We start from the raw sequence: 25,244 nt of genomic DNA on the forward strand, positions 1-25,244 counted from the left end.
GGGACTCATGTCACCCTGTCCAAGGCCACCAATAAAGGTTGTTGTGTGTTACTACTAAACTAGTTGTAGGCCCAGTCTTACCATTAAAGGCTCACACTGAGACAGTCCCTGATTAAATTAAAGCAATGATCTATCACTATCTACTAGTTAAAAAAAGGGTAAGCCCATTTTAGAAGAAATAATCTCTAAATAATCTCAGTATACAACTTATGTCATTCAATCAGAAATTAACAGACATACCAAAAGAAAAGACTATATAACTGAAATCCATGAAAAAAAACAATAGAAACAGATACACAACTGATAATGATATTATAATTACCTCATAAGGATTTTAAAATTAAAAAGTAGATAAAATAGTGGAGAATTTACCCGAGAATTTTAATCCTTAGGAAAGAACCAAATGGAAGTCCCTCCACTGACAATTCCCACATCTGAAATTAGGTTAGATGCAATGTGTAAACTAGAAGCCCGGAAGGATGGAATAGAAAGAATGGGGAATAAGCAACATGTAAGAGATAGTAGCTAAACATTTTCTCCAACACTGAAGAAAGATACCATCACACAAATTCGAGGATCTCTGAAAAATCCTAAAAAATAATCGGTGCAAAGGAACCTGTACTCAAGTACATGATAGTTAAACTGTTGAAAAATAAAGGAAAGAAGAAGCATTTAATTTGAACTAGAGAAATAAAGATGTGTTACCTACAAAGAAGAATAATAAAACCGATGGCTGACTCCTCCATGGAAGTGATGGAAACCAAAAAAATGATGAAAATATATATTTAAAGTTCTGAAATAAAAAGAAATGCCAAAGGAAATTCTATCCCCAGTGAAAATGTCATTCAAAAATAAAAATGAGATAATGATGCTTTTAGATAAAGAGAGAATCTTCCACCAACAACGTGCACTAAAATAATTCTACTAAAGAGAAATGTTCGAACAGAAGGAAAATGATCCCAGAACCTAACATGTAATTGCAGGCTGGAATAAGGAGAAATAAAACAGGTAAATGATTAAGTAGATATAAATGAACATTGACTAAATACTGACTATGCAAAATAATGCTAATAATTGTAAGATTCAAAATGTATATATCATTAAACTATATGCCAAAGGCATACACCCACACATATACACTTATAAAAATAAATAAGTACACTCAGAAAAATGGCCAGAAAGTAATATAAAATAATAGTGACGGTAACTGTTTTGGTTTTTTCATGGGTTGCAAGTAATGGGTTTTGAATAAATGATTTTAATTCTCTTTTTATATATTTCCATAGTCTGCAAAGGACAAAAAACAGACAAAAATCTCCACTTTACCTTGCAGAGCTGGATGGAAAGATAAACATCAAAAATACTTAAGAGAAATCAAAGTGAAGTAAGTCAGAAAAAGACGAATACCATATGACTTTTATACATGGAAGCTTAAAAACAAAACAAATGAACAAAAAAACAAACAAACAGACTCTTAAATACAGAGAACAGACTGGTGGTTGCCAGAGGGGATGTGGGTGGGGAGATGAGTGAAAAATACAAAGGGAATTAAGGGGAACAAATTTCCAGTTATAAGTAAGTCACGAAGCTGGAAAGTACTGTATAGGGAATATAGTCAATAATATAATAATGTTGTGTGGTGACAGATGGTGACTACACTTATCGTGAGGAGTACTGAGTAATGCATGGAACTGTTGACTCAGTATGTTGGACACCTGAAATTAATATAACACTGTATGCTAATTATACTGCAATAAAAAAAACTTAGAGGAATAAAATACGTAACAGAGCAGATGGCAATAAATCTACAAGATGTATTGCTATTATAGCCAAAGGAAATACACACACAGAAACACACACACATATTTAAAGATGCTGATTACCAGCTAGGCCAGCCCCTCCTGCACCTGACTTTACAGAATGTTGTTCAAAGAGCCAGGTTTCCTGCCACGCATGCCTGCTCGGTACCATTGGAACCCCCAGCAGATCCGCGTACTTTACATGCTAATATTACCCCCACCGCCCCAGTGGATGATCAGCTTTGCCAGGGGACTTTTCTGGTGATAGTACTTGAAAGCCCCATATCCCAGGAATCCCTCAGCCTCAGACAAACCAGGACAATTTGTCATCCCACAACTTCATAAAAATAAAACCATTTGTTCCCTCTTGCCAGTTAGTTTACAACAAGGCTGTCACCCTTGAAACTGTTGTTGCCCCGAAAAGCCGTGCTTATTGATCAGAGCATCTGCCTCTGGGTTTGGTCTTCAAAGTTAGCGTAATTCTTTCACAAGTCATGGAGAATAAGAATAGATATGTCTCCATGGCATAAATGTAAACAGTATCATGACATACATTGGATTGTTACCACTCAGAGTTATTAAAATAATCTTACATATCTCTCACATTATCCTCCAGTTTTTCTCCTTCGTGTTGGGTTAAAAATATATCCCACTTCTTATCAGAATTCTCTCTCCGGAGAATGGTCCAGTATCCACTCATTTCAATGCACCTGTGGTAGCGATGGCCGTAATTATCATTTTCCCAGCACAGATCACCAGGGGGCTAGACATTTCACACACATAATTTTATTTAATTCTCAAAACAATCCCATAAGATATATATTGTAACGATTTTGAAGATGTGTTAACTGGCCTTCAGAGTGGCTCAGTAATTTGTACAGGGCCAAACAGCCGGCCAGAGCCAAGGCAGCGAGGGAAACCATGGTTTGCCTAACTGTAAAGTTCAATTTTTTTAATAATTTATCCTACAATTTACTTTAAGAAGCTTTATGAGTCATCAAACATGAATTTGAGGTTTTAAAAGTGATTAATTCTTCTAACCTCTAGTTTTTGTTAAACACCCCTTTCCATTCTGAGCTGAATAGATTTAAATAATATGATCTAAAGTGACTTAAATTAAGGAACTATGCATCCATTTTATCTAGGCATACAAATGTCTCTCTGCTATACATTGCTCTCTAAATAGAAATTGCTTTAGATAAAAAAAAAGTTAATAGCTGAAATAATTATATAGTTTCTAGGTGAGTCATTCTGCAACTTTTAGTCTTTGGGAAGCTTCCATATTTCTGGTTATCTGCTATGCAATGGTAAAATTACAGTCCATTATTAAGCACATTTTTTTACTCATACCATTGACATGTGCGTCAGATGTACAGTTAAAGTTCACCCTAATACCAAAGATGCATTTTAAAATTTATATTGGGGGACTTTCAATAATCTCATCAGGCATTTCACCACATTTAACTAGATAAGTACCCTGGGAAAAGACTAAATTTAGAAAAAAAAAAATCTGTTGATAAAATTTAATTAAATTCCACAAATATTTACTGCTTTGCTCCTTCCTATGCAGCAGGCACCTGCTATCAGAAATACAGAGATGACACACTGCTTCTGTCTTGATGATCTTTCTATCTACCTGAGCAATCAATTTGAGTATCAGCAAGTAAATAATCACATGGTGTGGCAAATGTCTCCATAGACAGATGTATAAGATATGGAAGCGACACAGAGTAGGAAGCGATTCTGAAGGTGGGGAAAGCATATCAGGGAGGGCTTTTCACCAGTGTTGCCAGAGAGGAGGTGGGTGGCAGGGTTGGGTGAAATAGATAAAGGGGATAAAAGGTACACACATCCTGAAGAGCACTGAGAAATGTATAGAATTGTTGAATGTCTAAGCTGGATTTTGAAGGATGGTAGAAAACATTGCGAATTAGAGAGCCTTAGGATCTGTTCTGACTGATTTGATCCATCTCCTTCGCTCTACTTTCAAGTTTGGTCAATCAAAGTAATCCAGATGTCCCACAGGGACTCCATCCATTCGCACCCCTGGGTTTTTTCTCATATATTCAATTCAGACACAATCTCTATCATCCTGCTCTGCCTACCCTGCATGCATCCTACTAGAGCACTGTCAGATGCTACAACTATCTGAACACTTCCCCTATCACAACTGGGCATAAACTTTCCCTCCCTTTTGAAACAACACTTAGTTGCTCTGTTATGTCATTATCAAAATTCTAGTTTGTGTTTGGGTTACTGGAATAATCATTCTTTCTAAATAGATGGTATGCTTTCTGAAAATACAGAACAGACTTTATTAATATCAGCACCTCCTTCTTCTCACATTCCTCCACCCATCACTGAGCACCACACTGAGCCCAGGGTCTGCAACAGAGTAGAGGGTTCTGTAAGTAGTACCTCTTTGATGAAGGAAAATTTGCCTGAGAAATAAGCCATGGCATCCTTGACAGGAAAACAAGAGGTTTTCACTCCCTGTAGTGAGCATACTCCTCTTATGGAATATAAATGGACTTTTAAATAAAATCCAATATTGAAATGTACTAAGATGCCATCCATTTAAATGGATCATTTCACAAGAAACTAATATTTAATTAAGGCTTTGTTTATGATTTTCAGTCAGAGATAAAGAAACTGCAAGAAATTTCCCTTCTCGATTTGTCTCCAGTGCTCACTGAGAGCACTTGGCTAATTCTAAGTTCTAGAATATAGGGGATCTCTGTATCTAGGACTCTGTCTGGATCTAGATAAAAGAATAAGATCTGAAAAATGTCAGAAAACCCAAGGAAAGAAAAAGAACAAAAAAGTCTGGAAGGCCTCTGAGTAGTCAAGAAAAGAAAGGGCTGAGGGAGGAATTAGGCTTTAGGAGGAGGAATCACTTAGTAAAAGCAACCAAACATGACAACAAAATGATTTCAGGTGGGAAAGAGGGAAAACAAGCATTTTTGGGGAAGGCAAATAAGTTCAGATAGTGTCAAACAACTCAAAGATTAAACTATTTAAAGTTAGAATGGGATATTAAGCCCAGGAAATAGTCTCATCTCTAAGGCATCACAGTGTCCATTTCTTTTCACAACTTCCACAGTGAAAAAAGTGAGGTGTTCTCATTTCCCTAATTTATTTTTTAAAAAATGGAAATTTGAAATGTAAGAATACTGCACATTCCTAAATTTTCCTTAATATTATGCAGAATCTATAACTCTTATTTCAAGTCTTGGCAGTCTGCCAGGAACTAAAACAAAACAAAAGGAATGCTAAAAGAATTTCTTAGTGAGCTTAAATTATACATTCCACATTCATGCATGGAACAGTTCCTTGTAAAATTGAATATCTCACTAAAGCTAGCAGGGAAGGTTGATGAAAGATATACACTTTGTAGTCAAGGTCATTTCTTGCTTTATCCTTTTGATTATGTTCTATTCTTTTCCATGTCCTCATACAATCTTTTAAATGATAAAGATGGAAAATTACTTAGAAAAGAGTTATATTTGTATCCTTCATTAAGCCACTTTAAATTTATGTTTAAGAACTTTGATCAGAAGATCTTAAAAGATGAAGACAAGTCCAGGGAATTGCTTGAGTAATTTCTGTGGGAGCAGCCAGTAAAAGTCAGAGATAACCAACTAGAGCTAGGAAGTTGTCTCAGTAGAACTCAGGGAGATTGAATTACTATTCTTTTTCTTTATTTCCTGACATAAAATAAAGTACAATATTGTGTTCCTGGCTTGCAGAATATCAAAAAGGTAAACTTTCCAATTCCAGTGTATTAGTTATGGTAGACCTACTACTATAACAAATAAACCCTAAAATAAATAATGGCTTAAGCACAATAGACCCTTGTACCAGCCCTAGGCTAGTGTAAATGCCAGTGGAATGTCCCCTCTCCATGCAGTCATCCAAGGACCCAAGCTGTCAGAAGCTCTGCTATCTTGAACATATGGTTTCCAAGGTTACCCTCTCCACTGTTGGCAACCAGAAGAGAAAAAGAACATGAAGGAGCACAATTGTTTATGGGTCAGGTCTGGAAGTGATTACAGAGTACTTTGGCTCGTCTTTGCCAGTCACTTGGCCACACATGGAGGTGGGAGTGGCTTTGCAGAGTTGCAGTCCCAAATGTACCAGACACTTCTCAAGAGTCATTCCACCATGTGGAGGAGGAAGAACACGTATTTGGTGGACAACTTGCCATCTCAACTACAATCCTGTAAGTTGTAGGAAGTAGTACTAAGGGCAACCACTTGTCAGTGGATCTGAGATGGTAGGTAGGCAATCTAGAATCAGTTAAGTTCAGAATATGACTTCAAGTTCCTCTAACTCTTGTTTGTAGATGTAAAGTCGATGCCTCTTGAAAAATAAAAATGGAAAAATCTATCTGTATCCTCAAAGCCGTGAGCAGGATTCAGGAAGACTTGCAATACAGAGCTAACACAGACCCAATCACAAAAGCACAAATGATCAATTTTAGGTTAAAGATGGTGCACAAAGCACAAGTTTTAGCCTCCCTCTCTTAATCTAAAAGCTTAGTAAAGAAAGAAAAGATATGAAATGTTAAGCTAGGATACACAGAGTTCAAAGGTAGAGAAACACCAGAATTATGGATGATAGCAAGACACACCAGAAGGCATGAGAATGGGTCAGCAATCCAAACTCTACAGCACATGAATGAGTCACCTATGATGACTTTCGGGAACATATGGCTTTGCCCTGACCTCTCAGGTTATTACTAACCTGCATAGGACCCTTCAATAATTGGTAAAAACAAAATTTTCTCAGCCAATTTATCCATTTTTACCAAAATGGGGCATATGATGTTATAATTTCCTTTTCCATTTACACATTTTACATCATTAAATATTATTCTGGAGTATTATTTAAATGCTTCATGGTATACAATCGTATAGACTTATATTCATAGTATATGTCAGTTAAAACAATATATAGATATATTCTATGATCTAGGCTCCATCCTTATTTTTATATCATATCTCATTAAGTCCTCACAACCATGCTATGCAGTGGATATTTTGATTATTATCCCCAACTTAAAAATGTAAAAACTGAGATTCTGAGATAACACACCTTTCACAAGATCACACATTGATCCCATTTTTATTTACCTGTTTCTAGAATCTTTGTGAAGCTTAACTCTATCTCCTAAGGATAATGACTACATTTTAAGCATTCTTTTGTGCTCTAATTTTTAATTCTGCCATGAAATTGGAAAGACAAAAGCAATTCACTCAGCACAGGAAAAAGTCACATTTATCAGCCTGCACCAGAAGATGCAGTTTATTGGTGCCCCCAAGCTAGCTTTCAGAAAATGCTTCCACATGATCTACGGCTTAATCCAGAAATGGCCTAAAAAACTGGACCACTGCCACGCCATGAATCTAAGAAGAGAGCTATTTTAAAGTTCTCTTCTTGAACAACAACAAATAAAACAATACAGGCTTCAAATCGTTGATTTTTTTTAATAAGACAAAACTGAAAGAAGAGTTCCTGTTGCTCCATAAGGTACTGAGTTTAAGTAACAGATTTTGGAGTACATTATTATATTAATAATGCACATTTCTATTGTGTTAACTGTTCACAGATATTTTGGTGTGCAACCTTCACACCATCGGCAGGTAAAACAGGTGTTCTGTGGTCAGAAGGTATGCTCACAGTCACCCCCATAGTGGTATTGGAACCATACCCTTTGGGTTCTAAGTTAAAATCCTCACTTTTTTTTTTTTTTTTTTTAAAGATTTTATTTATTTATTTGAGAGAGAGAATGAGAGACAGAGAGCATGAGAGGGAGGAGGGTCAGAGGGAGAAGCAGACTCCCTGCCGAGCAGGGAGCCCGATGCGGGACTCGATCCCGGGACTCCAGGATCATGACCTGAGCCGAAGGCAGTCGCTTAACCAACTGAGCCACCCAGGCGCCCAAAATCCTCACTTTTTTGATTACTTCAAACAACCTTGCCATTTCTCTCCTGTCCTGCAAGTCCCAGGGAACCTTAAGAGTTTTATAGATGTACCTTTCTTTCTATTGGCTTAAGACAGTAAATAAAGAATTTGTGTTTCATACATAAATTCTTATCTGATGCAAAAATACTGGCAAATGTCTTAAACCTTAACATTTTCCCAGAAGCAGAAGTCATCATAAAGCGTTCAGAAAACAAAATTGAGAGCATCTTACCAAACATTTAATGAGAGCCTATTTGTGATAAATACCATAGGAAAAAGTAGAGAGGAACAAGGTGTCAGGAGTTCAGTATCTAGGAGAGAGGATGAGATAATTACAAATTACTCTAACACAAGGGAAATTAAAAGGTGCCATAACAATGAAATATAAAATGTGACATGTATGTATGCTTAAAGGAGGGAAAGATCATGTTTATTTGAAGGGATGATAAAAATCTTTGGGAGAAAGTTACATTTGAAATGGGCCTCGATGGAGTAATATATTTCTGGGACTGGGAATGAAATGGAACACATGGGACCCATTTCCGATGGGGAGAAAGTTTTAATACAGCTGAAGGAGAAGGAGAGTCCCTGTGTAGAAGACCATAAAAACACAAGGTCTTATGGGCTATAGAGTTTGTATTTAAATTCATTGAACACTTTTATATGAAGAATAATATATTTGATATATTTGGGACTCAGAGAAGATAAATTTTGTTCTATATTAAGTTGGCTTGGAAGAAGCTTCTGTTGAGGATGAGAAAATAGTAGAGTTGTATCTCAGTTTTCTAACATAACAAGGTCTCAATGGGGAGGGGAAAGGGAGGTCAGGATAGTGGATATATTCTGGAAGTAGAATTTGCAAGACATGGAAAATTCACAAACTGAGCTCAGCAACTGAATAGGCTATGAAGATATTAACACACCAGATTCAAAGAGGGCAGACTCCTGGGAATTTTGGCAATGGTAACATACTTCACATATCTCTAAAATGTTCAATTAGCAAATTTTAATGTTTCTTCAGTTATCAATTTAATTATTTTCTCCCTCTCCTTGTATCGTGTCCATTTTCCCAGAAAGTAATTGAAGGCGCAGTGAAACCACACACCTGGGCACTCTAATGTGCTCCAGACTCAGCTGAAGTTGCCTGGACTCCTGGTTCTCTGAACTACGAACCACTCGATCACTTCATATATTCTCAGAAAGCTAGATGGGAGGTTTTAAGTGCACTTGTTGGATTCTTACATGACTAGTACCCATCTGGGTACTACTAGATAACAAGTAGAAATCCTTTGTATCATAACAACCTCTGTAGGTGGGAAGGATTATTATTTTAGCTTTGTACCTTCTGAACTCATCCAAATCAGATTTTCAACGCCATTTATTAAACAGTATAATTACTATGCACTCACTTTGGAATGCAGGTTGGCCTTACTTAAGGAGAGGGAGCATAGCACTGCACAGGGTTAGGAGTGTGGTCTCTGATATCAGTCTTCTCAGGTTTCAGTTCCACTTCTACCATTTTACTACCCAGGTGACCATGGGCAACTTACTTAACACTTCTGTACCTCAGATTCTTAGGCTATAAAACTGAGATGGTAATAACAGTACCTACATTAGAAGATCCTTCTGATGTTAGAGGCACTCTGACCTGTACCAACTACAAGAGTGCCTGTCACATAGTATGTGCTCCATAAATGTCGAGTAGACCATTTAACCATCCTGTTGTCACAACTAGACCATAAGCTCCTGGAGAATAGGGAATGGCGTTCATAGTTCATTTTGAACCTCCTAATGTTACTGAACCCCCAAGACCAGGTGCTTGAGTCTCATTACCATAAAAATGAACACTGGACTTGAGACAAAGAAAGCAGACAGAGCTTAGTAGAGACAACTTGCATACAGAGGAGTCCACAAGAAAGAGGTATGTTGCTCTCTGAAGGGGTAGCATGCAAGGCTTACAAAGGCTCTTTTCCAAAGGGTGAAGGGCTGGGAGTGGGGAAGCGTCCTTCGGTTCCATGGTCATTATCTTGTGCTCATTACTTTTTAGTGGACACAAGACAGTCACAGGATGCCTTTATTCATGGTCAACGCTTTCTAGGCCTCCTGAAAATAGAAATACTTGTGTACGCAGGCTTTAAATTATTACTTCTAATTTTGCTCAGACAACCATTACTCCCTAATACCTGTTACCTCTCATTTGTTCTCTTTCCCAAAAGGAGGTATTTGTCTCTAAATGTATGGAAACTTTTAACACTTGCCTCAGACCAGTGGCTTTACAGAAGTTAAGTCCCTCTTATTTTCCTTACACTGTCTCAGTATGATTCTCAGCATAATACATTTAGGTTGAATGAAACGAAACTATTCCAGAGAACATTTCTGGTCTTTAGAGTCTGACAGCACACTCAGTTGAAGGCAAGGTCTAAAGGGGCAATAAACTTTTCTCCTTGAAGAGAGAAAAATGTAGAATCCAGGATCCCAAGAAAATTAAGGTTGTTCAAAGGAAGTTGATTTTTGGTTATTATTACTTGCCTTCAGATACCTTAAGTAAGCTGCTAAATGTCTCAGTCGAGACAATAGACCAGTTAAATTTAGCTTAGTCCAACAAGCTTGGCCTGAAAATAAATTCCTGGTTAAAAGTCAGCCTTAAATTTCAAGAACAAATCTGAAAGGGGTTAGAGAACAGAAGAAACTTAGAGGCTTGGATGTACATGGAACTCAGTCAGCCAGACTTGCATTAAAATCCAAGTTCAACCACTTACTAGACATGTGAAAAACATAATTCCCATCCTCACATGCACCCATTCTCTCTAGCCTCTCTCTTTCCCTCTCTCTTTCTCTCTCACACACACACACACACACACACACACACACACTAAACATTAAGCAGGTTTCCTAAGACAAGATTTTAATGAGATCTCTCCAGCCAATAATGCAAGTAGATAGCAATTGTTTGTAAATATCATATACACTTCGGAGTGTTTACTTAAAATTTATGAAATAAAAATTAGAATTTCTACAATATATAACATTAAATATCTATCATTTATTTTGACCTTAATATGACAGCTCTCGCATGTTCTTATGGATATGTTGCTAAGCACTTTCTTATTTGATTAAATAATTGTATATATTAATTAGCTTTTATTTTTTAAAAATATATGTTTTAAAGCTTTAAAAGGTGTAAAAATGGCTGAATCATGAATGAGATCTCAAAGGCACCTAGAATAAATGCTAATGATACCTGAGCAGACAGATCAGACTAGAGGGTAGGAGTTGAAGCTCTTGGATGACAAAGGACAGAGAACAAGGATGAAAGAAAAGGGGGATGGGAATGGGAAGAGCACCCCCCTCCACACTAATCAGAGGGAGGAATCGTCCAAAGCTGCAATGTGGATGAGCACTGCATCCGGAATTCATGGTCTAGTGGCACAGCTGCAGAGCAGATTCCTGGGGACAAGCGTTCCATAGATCAGGTAGATCTAATTATACCATACTAGTCACCCCTGGGACCTGGTGCCGAAGAATATGATACACCAAGCACAAATGATTCTCAGTAAACTCTCTCTGACCTTCAGTGTCCTCGTGTCTAAAATGAGAAGATTAACAACCTCACGTCTCCCTAGGAACCAGGTGGGGGATGGTCCATCACCACCGCAAGGAGCGGGGTGTCAGCCCCTCTACCTACTTGCCATCACCACTCTGGGAAAAGCAGAATTTTGAAAAAGGTTCCTCCTCATCCTGCAGAAGAAGTCAGGTATAAGTACAAATAATCAACGTGACTAGCATTTGTTCCATGTTCACAGTGTGCCAAGAGCTCTGATAAGCACTTTATACATATTATTTAATCCCGGCAACAGCCTTATGATATGGATATTATTACTGCTCGTGGCCTACCGAGAAGAAAAGGGAGCCCAGAGATTTGGTACAAAACACTTAGCTTAAGTGACAGAGCCCCGGCCCTAAACTCAGTGAAGGTGTCCACCCTTGATCTTCGCTATTGCACCACACTGTCTCTGGAAGGGCTAGCTCTCCGGAAAGCTGAGTTCTGAATCTCTCTGAAGAGGCAGTTCAGCTCGAACCAGAACAAGAAGGCTCCCTGAGTGTGAATCCCGGGAGGTCTTAGAACTCCAGGTTCTTAGTGTCAACGACCAGCTCAGCTTCAGACTCAGCAAGATTAATGCACATGGCCCCAGGAAAGGAAGTCCTGGTAAGACCAAGAGCCTGGTAATCAAGTAGAAAAAAAAAATGGTTTAAACAGAAAACAGGAGAGCTTAATTTGTTACTAACAGTTCTTTCTTCTTTGTTCTTTTCTCAAATGTTATTTCTTGTGTTATATTTAAAATTAATATATTGCTCACCATTCCTACTCCTCTCACAAAGAAGCATTTTTTGAGAAAAAGAGCTAGTTGGGGTTATCTTTCACTCTATACTTGCCTATGAGTAGAGGTCTATTTTGACTGGTCACTAAAAATTAAATCTAACAATAACCAAGGCACTTTCCAAGAAGGCAGGCATCCAAAGTCAGCTGTGGTATGCAGGATCTCAAATGTGTGATAGTAAGCAAACAATACAGAAGTTACTTATGGAGGCAGCTATCACAAGGGAAAGACTTTATGTTAGGGGTCAGCAGATCTGGGTTCAGGCGCCACCCAAGTGGTATCTAAACCCCACACCTTGGCATGAGAGTTCTTCCTGGTCTGTCTTCCCAGCATCATCAGACCAAGATCTCCCCTGGGGGCCTTTATCTTCCACCACCACCAACCATTCAGGTCTTACTCCCCCATAAAAAGCCAGCTCAAATGCCATCAAGCATGTCCTGATTGTTCATCCCGTGTCTCTCAGAGGCTAGATAGAATGACATCTGCCACAGATGGTGTTCAATGCACTTGGCTAAAGCCAAACGCTGAAATCACAAACAGAACTCACAGTATCCACTGAACCACTTGGAAAGGCAAATGTTATGGCTAGGCCTATTACGTATGGATATCTGAAGTGAAATAAAGACCGCTGATGTAATCTATTAAAATAGAATGAGTTCACAAATGGTCACATGGTTCTTATCATTTGGGGGCATCTTCTCTATGCCAGGCACTGAGCTCATTGAGTAAACCGTAAAGCCAGACCTGAATATCAAATGTGTGAAAGTCAGCCAAGACAAGAAAACAAGGACCAAGCCGAATGAGCAGAATGCTATCAACATAGAGTAGAGACTACACCAAAGGAAGGGCAGCCATGCACTTGGGAGGGGTGGTGGAAAAGCCCTTCCAACACACATGCATGCCTTATTTCCCAATTTACTTAGCCAGGAACTCAGGACTGATCAAAGCAAGGTTGCCGCAGGTCAGCACACCCACTTGTCCACAGCCTTTCCTTGGCCCCAGGTTTACCGCAGGGCTTCCTGCCTCTAGTAACAGGTGAGGTGTGCCTGGGACTGAGAAAGAAGCTGAGTTCTTGCTACACCCCCGCCCTTTATACACAGGCCAACATGACCATTCCTGAGCATCTCACCCTGGTAATCAGTGCTCTTCCACATTTATATTTTTATTTACATTTATTTATTTTTATTTTCACCAGGATCTCTTGGTTCTTGAACCAAATAGCACCAGGAAGGCCATATCCTCAACTAGCACAGAGAAAGCAGAGTCAGTGCCCAGATATCTCTTATTTTTTTGTTATTAAAGTATAGTTGACATACAATGTCATATTAGTTTCAGGTGCACACCATAATGATTCAACAATTCAATACATTTCTCAGAGCTTTACCACGATAGTCACCATCTGTCACCATATGTTATTACAATATTATTGACTACATTCTCTATGCTATACATTTTATTGCCATGACTTAAGTTATTTTACAACTGGAAGTTTTACCTCTTAATCCCCTTCACCTATTTCTTGAAATAGATCTTAATGTTGCATTGTGAGGTAGGCATCTGTGAGAGAAAGATCTATAGGCATGGAGTCTTGAGGATGAGGGAGATGCACCCTCTTGTAGTTTCTAAGTAGATTTCATTTACCTTTAGAAAACAATCTGGCTTTCATAATCTCCAGAAGTTGTCCAGTCCTTTACCCTCCAAATCAATAAAAGAGCACAAAGAAACCTCACCTTCAACACGAAATCTTTCCTCCCCAAAATCATAATGTGCCAGAGTTATTAAAGTATTAGTCCTCAAGGTTTATAAATATATATCAAACCATGGGCAATTTAAATGGAAATTTTCATTTCATCAAAAATAAAGAATCCCATTTAGGGAAAAAAAAAAAAAGATATTTGGACTCACTGGGAGGCAATGTAGACTATGTAGATATACCCCAAGCTGCTTCTATGGCTCCAAAGAGAGTCCCAAACCCCCTCTCATCTTAGCACTGCCTCATCTCAGCGTGGCCTTGAACAACTTGGCTTTACCCCTAGACATATTTTCTCACAAGTCTAATTACCTTTAATTTCACTGCTAGCTCTAGCCTTTTAAAAATTTTAAATTTAATTAACTCTTAAGAGCAAATGAAAACTTATAGCCTCATGGGAAAAGAGCCTGCAAATGAAGACTCCTGGTGAAGAAAAGGGAATTCAGTATTTGCAGTAAGAGGCAAACCATGTGCTTGATACCAGTTAGGTGGCTTTCTGTGCCACTGAACGGATATAATCCTATGCCTCATTTGTTACTAATTCAGAACAACAGCTGACAGAAAATGCACCCAATACTGTCGCTGTATAACCAAAGTCCAGGGGAATGTTACATTCTGAGCAGCCATTGAAGATAACAGTGTTAGTTGACAGTGAGATTTCTGGGCTTGACAGTGACAAGGTGGACAAGTGTATCTAAGGGCATCCTCTGGACACACGGTCACACCTCAGAGTGTTGACCTGAGAACAAAAATGACCAACTGGACCTACATAAGAGAAAAACAGCCCTAAGTAATAGTCTGAAGATGAGATCAAAAGATAATCTTTTTAGGGGTGCCTGGGTGGCTCAGTCGTTGGGCGTCTGCCTTCGGCTCGGGTCATGGTCCCAGGGTCCTGGGATCGAGCCCCGCATCGGGCTCCCTGCTCAGCGGGAAGCCTGCTTCTCCCTCTCCCACTCCCCCTGCTTGTGTTCCCTCTCTCGCTGTGTCTCTCTCTGTCAAATAAATAAAATCTTAAAAAAAAAAAAAAAAGATAATATTTTTAAATCTATTTCTCAAGGAAGTTGAACACTTTGAAGTCTAACACAAAGATCACTCTAAACACATTTTAATGGAATGTAAGTCACAGATACAAGGTAGGTGTAGGAGAGCAGAAGCAAAAAGTTACAGCGGAGGCAAGGTTTCCGGTGTTGGGGATTTGTTTTTGAAAAGTTCTTGTTATTTTGTTAACACAAACACTCTTAGTCTTCCCACCTAGAATATCATGCCAGGGCCAACATCAAGTCACAGAACTAGGCCAAGTGTGTCTGGGTAGGTCCCCTAGAAACAATAATAGCTTTTAAAAAATTGGAGGTAGGGGCAGCTGGGCAGCTTAGTTGGTGAAGCATCCAACTCTAGGTTTCGGCTCAGGTCATGACCTCATGGGTCGTGAGATTGAGCCCTGCGATGGGCTCCTTAGCACAGAGTCTGCTTGAAGATTCTCTCCCTCTTCCCCCCCTACCCCTCAAATAAATAAATCTTTAAAAGAAATTGGAGGTAATTTATTTTTAAGTCATTAGCTTGTATATAATCTAAGAATAAATGACTGACTAGTCTATGGGCATGGATTAGATTGGAGTCAGAGTGAGTGAGAAAATTCAAGCCTCAGTTCCATGCTGTTCCTACCATAGTACGCTATCTGCATAGAGAATTATCCCAGAAAACAAAATCACAACATACTCCTTTTTAGGCCAGACTTGTGGTCATCTTACCCAATAACAATCTGCCAAAGGCACTCGGCAAATATACACTGACCAGATGAACAGAGACCACCTTTCCAGGAAAATGATGTCCAAACCATGATTCACAGTCTCTGCAAACTCAAAACAAGCAAAAAGATCTGTTATGTGTCACTAAGTAACAAAAGATGAAAAGAAAATGGCTATGTTTTTTAGTTCATTTCTAGGACATTGTGGGAGTTATACATCTGAAACCAGTCTCTTATTTCCTTTTCTCTCAAGGCTATTATTCAATCAAGGCGAAGTTCCTTAGTGTACTTTAAAATTCGCTTTAATGTCTTCCAGGAAAATGTTAAAAACTGCCCAGAAGTGAACTCTTTAAGAAAACAACAGCCATCAGCATCAGAGTCCTCCAGAACCTCTACCCTCTGTATGCAAAGTTTCTGCTTTAATCTTAACCACCCTATCAAGTGCCCTTCTCCTCTGAAAGTGGGGGCCATTGGCTAGAACCCTGCATGACCCAGACATCACAGACTCATAATTTAAAAGGGCTTATAATTTATGAAAATCTATGTAACTGAAGATTCACAGTGAGTCTGAGTAAGAATCACCCACCTCTAAATGTTAGAGCATCTCAAGACATCTCTACCTCCACTCAACCCAGAGAGTGGTCCCATGCAGCCTCATGGCTTTAAATATCACTTATGTGCAGATAACAGCAAATACACATTTCATCTCCCAACCTTTGCCCTAAGTTTGTCATCTGTTATGGGCTGAACTGTGTTCACCCAAAAATCACATTTGAAATTCTTAACCCCCATTACCTCAGAATGTGACCTGAGTTAGGGTAGAGTCCTTGTAAACATAACCAAATTAAAATGAAGTTAGTAGGGAGGGTCCTAATCCAGTATGACTGGTATCTTTATAAGAAGAAGAAATCTGGACACAGACATGCACAGAAGGAACATGATGTGAGGAAGCATAGGCAGAAGACAAGCCAGGGAGAAGGTCCTGAACAGATCCTTCCTCTCAAATATTAGAGGGAACCAAACCTGCTGGCACCTTGATCTTGGACATCTAGCCTCCAAAACTGTAAGACTGTAAATTTCTGTTATTTAAGTCACCCAGTGTAAGCTACTTTCTTACAGGAGCTTGGCAAATTAATACAGCAACTCAATTTGAGTATCTAATAAATACCTTAAACTCAACATGTCCAGGCCCATAGCTTAGACTCCACCTGCTCCAACTTGGGGCCCTCCAACATCCCCTATTTCTGTAAATGGCAATTATAACCTATAGATCTCTATGACCAAAACCAGTGAAATCACCCTTCAATCCTGGCTTTCTTTCATGTTGCTTAAATCATTTATTCCTTAAATAACTTAGTATTTGGTTACCATACCTTTAAGCAGTATACAAAAATGGGCCACTTCTCACCCCTGTCCACTTCCATCATCCAAATCAAACTTCCATCACCTCTCACCTGGATTGCTGTAATAGTTTCCTTACTTGTCTCTTTCCTTCCACACTTGCCTTCTTACAATCCAATCTCCACACAGCAGCAAGAGTGATCCTTTTAGGTGAGACCATTTGAATCCTCTGCTCAAGACCCCACAAAGTTTCTTTATCTATATGTATTTATTTAAAGTCAGATCAAGGTGTGCAAGGCTCTACTTGAGTTGTCATCCTGAGTAACCCTCAGACCTCTTTTCCTATCTCTCTCTCCATTTCACTAGCTCTGCTCCAATCAATCTAGCCTTCCTTCTGTTCCTCCAACAGGCCAGGCATATACCTTCCCCAGGGCCCTAGAACTTACTGCTCCTTCGAAGAAGAATCATCTTCCTTCAGATATCCATTACACTACCTCTTTTCCTTAGTCACATTTCTGCTGCAATGGCACCTAATCCAAGCCTTTGTGACCATTTTATCTAAAACAGTACCCCCACATATTTGATTATTTTCCATTATGTGTCTCCCACAAGGCTCCCCGAAAGACGGGACATTGTCTCTTCTGTTAATTGCTGTGATTCTACCATCTAAACAGTACCTGGAATCTGATGAAATATTTGTTGAAGGAAAGAAGGAAGCAAGGAAGATGGGAGCAAGGAAGGAAGGAAGGAATACATATATATCTCTGTATCCATAAACCTACGGGGCAGGCTTTCAGACAGCTATTTTCATGAAGAATGAAGAAATTTCTGACATTAATCCTAAGGGAAGGAAAAAGCCTTTCTGAGATTGAGTCGGTAAGTAAATCCTGAGTCATCAAGGGGAAAGTTTGATCTGAATATGGCATGGTAACTGTCTCTAGGACATGTTATCTGGCCCAGTTCTCACTGGCCTCAGATCTAAATCCTTTCAGGAACAGGGTAGCTGTAGGCAAAATCTGAAAGAGCTCTGTCACTAAAGTTCTGTACAACATTGGAACCCACGTGTATTGCTGTAACACCAGGGAAGATGGGCATCTTGCACCACACATCACAGAGAAGCTTTCATACTTGGAAGGCTCAAGTGATACTAGTGAAGTCCTTGATAGAAACTATGGGATCACACTATGCACAGTGGAGTCGACAGTTCCCAGAGGCCACTGGAGACCTGTGGTGACCGTGGGGCACAAGAGAGCAATTAGCAGCGGCCGAAAAAGCTGCCGTGATAGGCAAAAGCAAACACGGCACCCCACAGGGGCAGAATTTCTTCTCGCAAACAGGTAACCTACTCCCCAAGGACTTCTAGACAAAGTTGGGAGGGCAATATTTTAGTGAGCCAGAGGCACAATATTATATAGATTTACCTAAAGGTCTGTGAAATTTCAGTTCCTATTTCTGTGACCTCACTCCCCCCCCAAATTTGTGAGTCCTAGAGAAATTCAGCATATATGTATATGTTTTAATAAAGATATTTGAGATATAAATTTTCCAAAGAATTAGCATGATTTAGCTTGTTTTCTACGAGATGAGGATTTTTATTAGGAATATTAAGTATGGTAGGTACTGTCCACTGTTGATACCCTCAAGCTGCAAATACTGTATCCTGCCTAATAATAAATAAATAACTGCCCCTGCATTAAATGTCTCTAGCTCCACCCATGTCACAGCAAATGGCAAGATTTCATTCTTTTTGATGGCTGAATAATATTCCATTGTATGTATACACATATATACCACATTTCTTTATCCATTCATCAGTTGACAGACATTAGGGCTCTCTCCATAGTGGATGGAGCTAGAGTATATTATGCTAAGTGAAATAAGTTAGTCAGAGAAAGACAAATACCATATGATCTCACTCATATGTGGAATTTAAGAAAGAAAACAGATGAACATATGGGAGGGGAGGCCAAAGAAAAAAAGGAGAGAGGTAAACAACCTGTAAGTGACTCAATGATAGAGAACAAACTGAGAGTTGCTGGAAGGAGGTGGGTGGGGGATGGGCTAGATGGGCGATGGGGATTAAGTAGGGCACTTGCTGTCATGAGCACTGGGTGTTGTATGTAAGTGATGAATCACTGAATTCTACTCCAGAAATCAATATTGCACTCTATGGTAACTAACAACAACAACAAAAAGAATAGCTCTACGCATACTTGTGTCTGCTCTGTTAATTTGTGTCAGAAGACATTTAAAATTAAAACTATTAGGTCTCACTTTTCATTGCTGCTTATAGAAATTGCATATTTCCTTCTATCTGCTGTTTCCATTTTGCTAGAGGAAACCAAATCCCTGGCCACAGTTCATATCAATTCAACAACTACATAGAGGTCAAACTATATGCCAGGAAATGCAGGCGATGCTATAGAGAATAAAAAGATGAGCATGATCTCACCTATATGTAGAATCTTAAGGAAAAAAGTCAAACTCATAGTAACAGAAAGTTGCATAGTGGTTATCAGAGGTTAGATGGTGGGGAAAGAGGAGTGATATTGACCAAAGGGTACAAACTTTCAGGTATGAGATGAGTAAGTTCTGTCAGTTCTGAGATCTGATGTACAGCATGGTGACTATAGTTAATAATGTAGTGTATACTTCAATTAGCAATAATCGCGCCTCGGATAAACCTCATTGGCTACAATACTGCCACTGCACAAAGCTGTAGTGTATACTTCAAATTTGCTAAGAGAGGAGACCTCAAGTGTTCTTAGCTCACACAGAGAAATGAAAAAATTGGTAACTACGTGAGGTGATGGATATATTAACTCACTTGATTATGCTAATCATTTCACAATGGATACATATACCAAAACATCACATGTGTACTCCTTAAATATATACAATTTTTAGTTGTCAATCATACCTCCACAAAGCTGAAAAAAAGATTTAAACCAGTAGAATTTTACACATTAAAAATAAATAAGTAAATTTTTTGTAAAGATGGCTAAGAAGCCACCTCTGTTCTCTCATACAAGTGGATAAGCATCAGAGAGGTTCTAATATGAGGGAAATACTTACACCTTATTTAGTCCATGAATTTTGTGACATCTTCTGTGTCTGTTCAGGCATTGTTTCTACATGGTTCATGGTCCTTGGCTGTATTCGAATGAGATGTTGCTACTAAAAGACGGCTTCAGAAGACTAAGATTTTGCTGTATTCACACGCATACACACACACACACACACACACACACACACACACACACACACACACACATAGAGGGTACATTCCAGATTTAATAATGTAGTCCTGGAATGGTTATGGTAAACAATTCTGGGTTATAATAGTTCCATCAGGAAACCCATATTGTTACAAAAGCTTATAATAGCTCACATTTATTAAGCACCTCTTCTACGCCAAGGACTTTACATATCACCCTAGATAGAACATCTCATTCAAGTCTCACAGCACCATCATGCATTTCAGAAGTGAGAAAAGCAAAATCAGAAAGGTCAGCTAACTCACCCAGTCTTAAACTCTGAATAACAGACAAAGGCAGGACTTGAACCCAGACCATAGATTCCTAATGTCCACCTCTGTACCACACCATACTCTTCCCTTATTTCAGCCCTTGCTGTAGAAGAGTCACTGGAATGTAAGCAACTCTATAGGTCTGCCTCTGTTAGGCCAGGTAGACAAACAGCATGGAATCCTTGTCTATCTAAGTGATAACGCTGCCAGACCATGGGATCTCACGCTTGTTAGCATTGAATAGGGAATTAGGCTAAATACAGATTAAGTTTTAGTTGTGTGTCAGAAGGCTTTGGGTACTTCTTAATTACTAAATCCCTGATTTCCTTCATTCAGCCTATTTTTCTTTTCCTTCTTTGCTCTCTCCTAAAAGTAGAACATAAGGCAATGATTCTAGTTAGTTGGGTCCTACTACTTAACTGAAGTTTTTCATACACAGAGATATATACCCTTTTCCCACTCCCCCCACAGGAAACAAATAACTATGACACATGTGTTTAGCTGACCATAAATTTATACAAGGTATGTTTATGAGGTAATGGGGCTACTTTGTGTAGAATTTTTGTATTAGATTCCATAAATATTGGCTGATTGGCAAAACCATGCAGGAAGCACATTTACATGAGAAAAGGTCCTGCCCTGCCCTACTCTCACAAAGTTTATAATCCCTTGTTATCCTTGGCATGTAGAAAAGCCTTTCAGGGAAGTTGGAGATGAAGAAAGAGATGAAGGGGAGCTATGCTGGTAAAAAAAAAAAAAAATGAGTATAAAAATGTATTTTGGCAAACAGCATTGACTACTTTAGAGAGGAATTTGTTTACCACTCAGGTAGCCTGAATCTCTTGTTGGTGTAGGAAGTAAAGGGGAACTTGAGAACTAAAAGTAATAAAGTGGTCTGTCTGCATGTCCTCTCAGGCCAACATGATCAGAAGCCAGAGCAAATGAGGTCGGAGAAAGGCTCAAGGATATTCCAGGGCCCCTATTTCTTCTGTAAAAGGAAGCAGGAAGACATTTCGTAGATTTCTAGAACCAAACATCTTGAAAAAATCAGTTATCATGGTTTAAAGTCAAAGGAAGCCCTGGCCTACACCCCTGCTAATGCGAGGAAGACAGGAAGTGAAGAGGGGAGATGGGAGACAAGAAAAAAAGGGATATGAGCCAAAGCAAGAAGGAAGGGTGATTAAGATGATATGTTTATCACAGAACCCCAAGTATCCCTGGCGGTAAGGCAGGAACTAGAGTTCTTGTAAAATTCAAAAACTATCTATCATTTATGTAACTGTCTATATAAATAGGAATTTCCAAAGAGGGTATGGTGAAGGCAGCCCTTAGCAGCCAATGAGATAGGCTCCACAGAACAGTGGGTATGGCTCTGTGTCCAGGATCATCAGTGCCCCATGTTAATGAAAAATAATATGCAAGAAAATTTTCAACCCCCCCATGCCATAGATATACATAGTCTGGAGGGCTGAGAGAGAGAGAGAGAGACTAGTGTCTGTGTTTCTATGCTCAATAAACCTACTGTACCCCAGCATCTTGTGCATCTTGGGCTAGATACTTGGGATAGAGACATAATCAGACACAGGTCTGAGAAACTGTCACAGTCAAGAAGAGTCTAAGGAGATATGATGCCTAATTCTAACGTGGTGTCCTGAATGGGATAATAAAACAGAAAAAGAACATAAGAAAAAAACTGAAAAAAATCTGAAGTATGGACTTTAATTAATACTAAAGTATCCACATCTATTCCTTAATTTTGACAAATGCGCTCCACTAATGTAAGATGCTAATAATAGGGAAACTGGATGAGGTATACATGGGAACTCTGTACTATCCTCTCAGTAATTCTCAAAATCTAAAACTGTTCCAAAAATAAAAATGTTATTTTTAAAAATGGGATTACACATTGAATAAAACTCAAATCCCTTATCATCACTATCATGATCTGGCCCCCTCCCATCTTTCCCACCTCGCCTCGCACATCTCTCCTTCTAGCTCAGTACTCTTTAGCCGAATCACTCCATCATGTGCTTTTCTGTGTCGGGGCCACCACTCATACTGTCATAGCCTCTGGAGATGTTCTTCTCACAGACATTGATCACGCTTCCTCATCACTCAGATCTCAGCTCAAGTGTTGCCCCTCAGAGAGAGGCCTCTCCTGAAGTCCCAATGTAAATCATATGCCCTCAACTCCGATACCCTCTCTCTCATAACTTTATACATCCTCTTCTTTCTTCGCACTTACTATCGTTTGGAATTATCTGTTTATTGGAATGTTTATTTCTTTAACTTCTCTCTCTCACCACATTTTAAGTTCCCTTTGGGCAGAAATCATTCCTGTCTTGTTCACCAATGAATACCCAGCTCCTAACCTGATGCCTGGCCTATGATAAATGCCAATATATATATATATATATATGGAATCAATTAATTAAGTGATACATTGTAAGTCTATTCCAATACCTAAATCTTTTTTTTTTAAATCTCTGTATACTAAGCACCCAACACATTACCTACCATGCCATATACATGTACTCAGCAACTATTTATTGTGCTAGATGCTTGGGATACAGATATAAATCAGACAAAGATCTACTTTCAAAGAGACCACTGATGAATAGAGAAAACTAGAAAGCAAATAGGCAATTACAATTCAGTGTGATACACGCTGTGGAAGCCCAGAGGGCGGACAGCCTAAAAGTTCAGTCTCCTTTCACACAGCAGTGCTGAACTTTGAGGCCAACTCTGACACTCATGTACTGTTTAGCTATGGACAAGTAAATCTATGCTTCAATTCTCTTATTTCCAAGGTAAAAAGGATGAACAAGAGAATATGTAACTTCCATTATCTAACTTTCTTCAATTCCCATTGTAGTGCAGGTTTTAGAACCGTTCTTCGAATTTGCAATCCAAGGAGTTTACAACTGCATGGTTCTTTACAAAATAAAATGGTTAAATACATAAAATGTAATGATAAACATTTTCCCAAATCTCCTATGTTCTCCCAAGCAATGGGAAATTGTGATGCCCCAAATTTTCAAGTTATTCTCTGATCTGAATATTCTTTTTCTGATAATCCTAGATCATAATGACAGTTCTCATTCCAACATAAAGTCATCTTAGTGGGCTTATGAATATTCAAGCTAAAAACCTAGAGAGAAATGTAAAGGGTGTGACTTCAGGAACCTTCTTCCATCTGGTGACTAAGTAGACTATCTTATTCTCATAACAAGATTCCTGGAAGTTTCCCGCTGCCAATATATAAAGATAAAATATAAAGATAAAAAGCAACTTCTATAAACAAAAACAACCTCAAAAATCTTGGCTTAGGGGTGCCTGGGTGGCTCAGTCGGTTAGGTGACTGCCTTCGGCTCAGGTCATGGTCTCAGGGTCCTGGGATCGAGCCCCGCATCGGGCTCCCTGCTCAGCAGGAAGCCTGCTTCTCCCTTTCCCACTCCCCGTGCTTGTGTTCCCTCTCTCGCTGTCTCTCTCTCTGTCAAATAAATAAATAAAATCTTTCAAAAAAAAAATAATCTTGGCTTATATTATCCAGCTGATATTTCCTTTTTAAAATTTTTTATTTAAATTCAATTTAGTTAACATATAGTGTGTTATTAGTTTCAGGGGTAGAATTTAGTGATTAATCAGTTGCATATAACACCCAGTACTCATTACATCAAGTGCCTTCCTTGTTGTTTCTTTTTGAACTTGCATAAGTACCCCACATTCACCTCATTATTAAAGATCAAGGTAATAAAATATGGCAAAAAGCATGGTTCTAGAATAGCCCCTGGCACACAGTTAACATTGAATATCTATTCATTTAATAAGTTTATATGATGTACTGTAAGAGGATCTGAAAACAACTGACCTGCAAGAATGTGACAAAGAGAGGCCTAGTTCACAATCAGATGCTTCAGAGAGATCAGATAATATGAATACTAGAAAGTACCCACTAGATCCTCCAACACAGGGGTCAGTAGTGACCTCAGAAAAACCACTTAAGCTGCAATATTGGGAACCAAATCCAGACTAGAGAGAGCTAAAGGGTCACTGAGGAAGTAGGGGATCATTCCTATCAAAGCTTTGCTAGAATGGGAAGAAAAAAGATATAGTGGTAGCTGGAGGGGCAGATAGGATTTGGGTGGAGAAATGTTTAAGTTGGGAGAGATTTGTGTAAGATAAAATGCAGACAATAATAGGCCCATAGAGAGGGTGTTAGTGTATATAGAGGCGGGAGAGAAGAGATAATCGATACCTCCTCTCTCCCTCCTATATACAGAAGAATCAATATCAGGAGTTAATGAGGAACTGAGTGAGAATAAGCTAAGAAATGCAGGAGGATAGATTATCCTCATGCAGGAGAAGCAAGAGAAGCTCCACCATTTGTCCTGTAATGATAAAGAAGAAATTTAAAAGGAATGTACTTAAATGGGGGGGGGGGTAGCAGGAATATTTCCTAAGACTGACTAGACCTCTTCAGGTGCTATGTTCTTACTGGACCTGTTAAATCAATAGGTCCAGTGAGAGTGTGCATTCATCTCTCTTCCTTCCATCAAAATTCTAACAAGCACTTGGAAGTAGCAGCAAGAAAACTGGGGTAGAAAATATGAAATATAGTTTCAAGTCTTGTCTCTGTTATTTATTGAGACTTCCCTCTGAGTATAACACCACTGTAGCCCCCCTTATCTGCAGGGGATGCCTGAAACCATGGATAGTACTGAATGTTATATAT

General features: G+C 38.9%; 1 long non-coding RNA gene and 1 pseudogene across 1 annotated transcript in view; both read right to left on the minus strand.

Annotated features, from left to right (window-relative positions):
* Nucleotides 1-25,244, minus strand: part of LOC144379332 (uncharacterized) — a 338,757-nt gene that overhangs the window by 259,469 nt on the left and 54,044 nt on the right. The gene's annotated exons all lie outside the window — the stretch shown is intronic.
* On the minus strand, nt 19,617-19,698 carry LOC118528833 (U4 spliceosomal RNA; annotated as a pseudogene).

This window comes from Halichoerus grypus, chromosome 10 (assembly GCF_964656455.1).
Source record: "Halichoerus grypus chromosome 10, mHalGry1.hap1.1, whole genome shotgun sequence".
Classification (NCBI taxonomy): Eukaryota; Metazoa; Chordata; class Mammalia; order Carnivora; family Phocidae; genus Halichoerus; species Halichoerus grypus.